Genomic DNA, 6,309 nt, shown 5'->3' on the forward strand with positions numbered 1-6,309 from the left:
GAAACTCATCGAATGACTTGCTCACATACATGAGAAATATATACTATATATATATAATATATAATTTTAAAATTTTTACTTTTAAACGAAACAAATTCAAAACAAAATCAAATAGCCCTTGATTATGTAATCTGTATGAAGGTTGCATTTCTCTCTATAAAGGTGCGTCCAGTCTACTCTGGAGTTGAGAGTTAGCATGTGTATTTCATATTGCAACTGACAAGGACACATAAACACTATGAATAAAAAAATATATAGATTTTTTTCATGACACATTCATTCATAAACATTAGGCGACATTTGTCCGTGTTTTGTGTCAAACTTTATGCGTGTGCTTGAGCGCGGAAAATATTAAGATTCGTTTTGGATCATAAGCTTTAATATAATAATGAGGTAAGTTAATAATGGCTTAAAGAGGTCATCGGATGCCCATTTTCCACAAGTTGATATGATTCTTTAGGGTCTTAATGAAAAGTCTGTAATATACTTTGATTAAAAATTCTCAATGGTTTTGTAAAACAACACCCTTTTTACCTTGTCAAAATGAGCTCAGCAAAAATCATCTCATTCTAAGGGGTTGTTCCTTTAAATGCAAATGAGCTCTGCTCACCCCGCCCCTCTCTTCTCTCTGTGAAAAGATATTGTTTACATTAGCAGCATTTATCCGCTAAACTTCCTAACTACCACATTATACGGAAAGGCGATCGCAAAGATTCATAAAAAAACCCTTATACTCACTTCTGCTGTGAGTGAAGCTGGATCATGAATGATTCGCGTGAACACAGACGGATATATGTAGATCGGGAGGCGCATTCCCTTCACAAACAAACGTAATCTACTGCATCTTCAGCGGCTCAGATGTCGGGACTAAATGACGACCACTATGTTCATTATTACATCCAGCAACACAACACCTCAATCGCTCAATCGGAGATACTCTTGTCTAATTTACATCCCTGCTCTGGCATCAAAACAAGGAAAGTTATTGGACTGTTACAGCTGATCTGAGGTAAGACCCTCATGTCAAGCAACTATCGTGGGAGCGGCCTCTGTGGGTGTGATGCCACAACAACAGGCATCTGAGAATGGATCGATTTGAAAAATGGGGATATTATTTTCACAGATTAATTAAAAACCACTGCATGGATTTTTATCATTATAGGGTAGATTTGTTCATACACTGACAACACACATTAATGTTCAAACAGCATGAAAAAGTGAATTTAACATCCGATGACCCCTTTAAATGAACGACTAGTTAAGCCCTATTCAATAACCACTAGAGGTCTCAGTTTTTAAAGCATTTTATACGGGCTTCCATAGTCAGATAAATTCCGCTTTCAGAACTCTCACGTCCGTAACGTTTATTTTTTTCCTCAGAAACAAAAATGAATTTATTGAAGAAAACAAACAAAAAAAGGCCTATATGTTTTGTGAATTGCCAACGTTTCTCCATCCGGATGATATTGTTGCTTTTATACTGATACTTTTCTCAGGGGTTTATAAAAATATAAATGGATTGTATAAGTTGTAATGGATACATTCTATGAGAATTTGTTTTAGGTTTTGACTGCAAATGTCACGTCCATAACTCTGAAACTGCGTCATGCTAATCTTTGAAATACTTGCTTTTTGTATGAAGTTGTGATTTGTTGTGTTGTTTTTGAAACACTGCAATTTTTTTTAACTGTTTTTGTGAATGTTCATTAAGAAGTGATATAAATGTGTGCTCCACATTTCCATTGTTTGATTGTAATGTTTCATTTAATGTTTATTATACTTATTATTATTATTTTTTTTTTTTTTTTTTAATAAAAAGATGTAAAATATATTGGGCAGAACTGAGTTAAGTGCATTGGTCCGGCCCTCTGCAACCGCGCAAGTTTATCATGTGACCCCTTAGGAATATTAATTGCCCACCCCTGGTCTAGCCTAATGGTACACAACTTACAAAGTATCATGTTTTGTCCAATTACTGGTTTATTCGGAGTTCTCCCTCCTGGCATTTCCTTGCCCTCACATTTTTCAGATTTTGTAGCTTTTTTATCCCTGTTGGCTTGGTGTTTTATTCTCCTGAACTGGAAGAGCCCTCATCCTCCTCACACCCGCTGGGTAAAGGATGTTCCCTTTCGAGGAACTCGAACTGCGTCCTCTAGGGGGCGCTAGGGGGAACGCCGTCTGTGTGACCTGTGTCTGAAGTATACATACAAAAACACCAACGGAGTTGGCCGGCGACAGCCTATGACGTCACTTCCGGTGCGACTCGTCGCTGCCGGAGCGTCACTACCGGCGCGACCACAGTATAAAAGGGCGCCGGTAGAGCAGGACGGTCTCTTCTTCGTCTTCACTGACCTTTTGTCTGTAACCAAAGCTCGAATTGAATGCATGTTTCTCACCAATGTTTTAATTTTGGCTCGCGTGTGACGATGCGTGGTAAGGAGCAAGCGCTCTTTGCTCCCGTGGAGTTTATTGCGCTCTTTGCTTGTCTCTTGCGAGAAACAAGCACGCTGTGATACCCGCACCTATCATACGGTCCTTATATGGTGAGGATTAAGCTAATTTCGGCTCTCGAGGGAGTTGAACGAGATCACCGCATTTAGTGCTTGTTGCGAGAGGCAGACATGCTCTCATACCCGCTTACACAGGGCTCGCGGGCTGTGTGTGCGGTAGTCAGCTGCGCTTTCAGCTCTCGAGGGAGTTGAATGCGATCGTCGTATTCAGTGCTTATTTCTTACAATGGACTGGTGTGCACTCGTAGCCGCTTGCACGAAGCTCGCGAGCTGTGTGTGTGTGGTCGGGAGCAGCGCGTCCAGCTCGCGAGGGAACTGGATGTGCTCATCGTGATGCATTCGCAAAGGAGGGAGGTGAGTCTTCTCTATACCCGAATTTGCATGAGTGTGCTCGCCTCTCGAAGCATTAACAACGCATTCGCGGCGGCGGCTCCGTTCCGCCTGATTCCCGCGGGTATGGACAGAAAATGAAGAGGATAGTATAGCCATCTGAGTATGGTTATAGCTTTTTTGCATCATTTATGTGGTTAAGTGCAGCTATCTGAGGCTAGCTGTGTGTTAACCTGTCCCTTTTCATAGAGCTGTCTATCTGAGGATAGCCAGGTGTTAGCTCGGTGATCGCTCCCCTTCCTAGGGTTTCTAAGTAGCGATCTCTTTGAGCTCCTAGTCAGGTAAGTGCTGTCTCCCCTGCCTGGGGTGTGGGTAGACAGCCCATTCTTTGTGGTCAGGTCAATCGTGGTTGATTTCCCTTTTCTGTTAACTCTGTGATTGCTCCCCTTATAGGGTTTTTAAGCAGTGGTCTCCCTGAGCCCCTGCCTAGATGGTGTTATCTCCCCTGTTAGGGTTATAAGTAGGTGACCCACTATGGTGGTCTGGCAGTTTCTCAAAAAGGTCTTTCTGGTAACTGGAGTCAGGCGTGGGAACCACGGTGGGTGAGTTCGATCCCTTATTTTGTGTCTACCATGCTGTATTTCTGGGACCTGTCTTGTGCGTTTCCTTTGGTAGGTCCTCTTCGAGCACCCCCCTCTGGTCTTTCACCATGGTTATGGTTTGCTTGCCTGGATCTGCCTTCGGCATATTGATTGGGAAACTTTCAGGTCCCCACTACAGCACTGCATCTAGGACTATGGTCCTACCTTCAGGTAAGCTCTTCGGAAGTCTTTCTCGCAGGGAGCTCCTGGACATGCTTTATAGACACATGGACCTAGGCCACCTGGCTGGACCCTCTTCTGCTTCCCGCCCTGAAGGGCCTTCTGTTTCTGGATTTCCACCCCTTCTTACAGACCTGTTCTCATGCCATTTGGTGATCTAGCGAGTCGCCCCTCTGAGGAGTGGGCTTGATCACGCTATGTCTCGCCATCTTACGGATCAGGGTCATTTCTGCGGAAACTCTCTGGTGCTCCAAGGAGCCTTTGGCTACTTTGTGGCCCTTGTTCTCGAGGTTCTGCGGGCCTTGATAGAGCAGGGCCTTATGCTTTCCATTGAGATGGTAAGCACAGGTCTGTGTGGGGTGAGAATGGTTCAGGCCTCCCTTACAGGGCTCGGATGGCGGGAACCATGGAGGGGTGAGTTTGATCCATTTTTATGTCTCTAGAAACCTTTCTAGATCTGTCTATTATTATAGCCAGGTAGGAGCTTGGTGATCGCTTCCCTTTCAGGGTTTCTAATAGCGGTCTCTTGAGGCGACCAGGTGAATGCTGTCTTCTCCCTATGGTTTGGGTAGGCAGCCCATTGCATGTTCTGGTCAATGCGTGATTTACTCCCCTATAACCTTGCTTTTTTCTCCCCTGCTGGGTCATAAGCAGATGGTCGGGGTGGTTCCTCCAGGAGAACTTATGAGCTATCGGAGTCATGTGCAGGAACCACGGTGGGGTGAGTACGGCTCAGTACTATGTGTCTATCCTGCTGTATGTCGGGGTCCTGCTTTGTTGTGTGCTTCCTTGGTAGGTTCTCTTCGAGCACCCCCCCTCTGGTCCTCGACCATGGTTATGGTCTGCTTGCCTGGATCTGCCTCCGGCTTTGGAATAGGAAGCTTTCAGGTCCCCACTACAGCACTACTTCTAGGGTCTCGGTCCCATCTCTAGGTAAGCCCTTTGAAAATCTTTTCACAGGGAGCTTCCGTCGTTGGGATAGACACATGGACCTGAGGCCACCGGGTTGAGACCCTCTATCTGCATCCTGCCCTGAGGGGTTTTCTGCTGCTGGGGTTTCCGCCCCTTACACAGACCTGCTCCTGACAAGGTGGTGTTCTAGCGGGTCGCCCCTCTGAGGAGTGGGCCGGATCGTGCTATGTTTCGCCATCTTACGAGTCAGAGTTATTTCTGGGGAAATTCTCTGATCACGTCTAGGAGCCTCTTTCTCGGCCCTCGCTCCCAGGGTTCTGCGGGCCTTGGTAGAGCAGGGCCCTTGCTTTCCATCAAGGTGGTAAGCATAGGTCTGTGTCGGGTAGGAAGGGCATAAGCCCCCTTGAGAGGTTACCCGTAGAACAGCCTGAGGGCTGGGGATGTTGCTGCTTTCTTTGCAGCCTTTGAGAGGTGGCTCCCCTTCAGGTCTGGTCTCTGTATCTCTTCCTGGGCAAGGCGCGACGAGGCTCCCCTTTCTGCGGGAAGGGTTTGCTGAGACTCGTCCCCCTTGGGGCATCAGACCTCCCTCCCGCCTTCGGGAATACAGGTCTGTTCTGATACGCCGCCTTTGGGTTAAGGTGTATCTGCTTTTTTGGCAGCATTATTAGACAGCCAGCTGCGGCCGCTGTCTGCTCGGTGCATGCTCCCCTCCTTTCGGGGAGTTTTTGAGTCTGCTCGAGCATTTCCCTCGGGCAACTGAGGTTCGCCCTTACTGCCTTTTCCCCCTTGGGCCCATGGAACTGCTTACCAGGACCAGATCTCATCCAAGGCTCTGGGGAATCAGTGGCTCCTCCTTCCGGGGAGGTGAAGCCTGTCCCGATACACTGCCGTCTCCTGGGTGCACCGGTGTTCTGCGTCCATTCTAAAATCCTTTATGGTAGGGATTCACGCGCTTTTGCCCGTACCCTTTCTCGAGATGGCTAAAAAACCCCGGTCACCCTGGGTTCCTCTCCTTAACATCTGCCAGGCTAAAAAGGAACGGTTTGCGCGCTGGAAAGGTGCTTGTTGCGCGCTCCTTATTTACGCTCACCGAGGTGAGCAGGGAGTTACCGCTGCGCTCTGTTTATGACTCCTGAGGGAATCATGCGGAACTACAGTGGCTCCTGAGAATCAGGCCAGCCTAGATTTCCTAGGCCTTCGGCCATGTCCCCTTAAAGGAATACCTCGGTTTCCAAGCTTGGGCTCTGCCTCGGGTCAGCCTCGACCCTTACAGGTAAGTTAGGTATGTAGCCCAGGCTCTGGCCGTAGGGGATATTTCTCTGACAGCCGTCACTTATTCCAGGGGCAACTCCCTTAAAAATCTAGGGAGTTGGTACTTAGTGCTTGTCTCTTCCATGACAGGCCCTCCCATGGCAGCATGGCAGCGTGGGTATACGTCTCAGGTTACGTATGTATGAAGAAGTCTTTACTTTATGAAGTTAGAGAAAATCAGGTACTCTCTTCACCGTCAGAGCACAATTTTTGTTAAACTCTGGCAGCCCCTTCATGAACATGTCCAAACTCTCCAGCTTGACCCGGTTCTTTGGGACTGAGTCCCCCCCCCACCCTACACTCAGTTTTGTTTGAGATGCTATTTATGCACAGCTTAATCAAAATACTGTAGAATGGTACCTGCTGTATGAAGGATTGCACTGTTTTTTCTTTTCTTTTTTGTTATTTATTTATTTATTGTGATT

The sequence above is a fragment of the Labeo rohita genome, unplaced genomic scaffold (genome assembly GCF_022985175.1).
Source record: "Labeo rohita strain BAU-BD-2019 unplaced genomic scaffold, IGBB_LRoh.1.0 scaffold_587, whole genome shotgun sequence".
Lineage (NCBI taxonomy): Eukaryota > Metazoa > Chordata > Actinopteri > Cypriniformes > Cyprinidae > Labeo > Labeo rohita.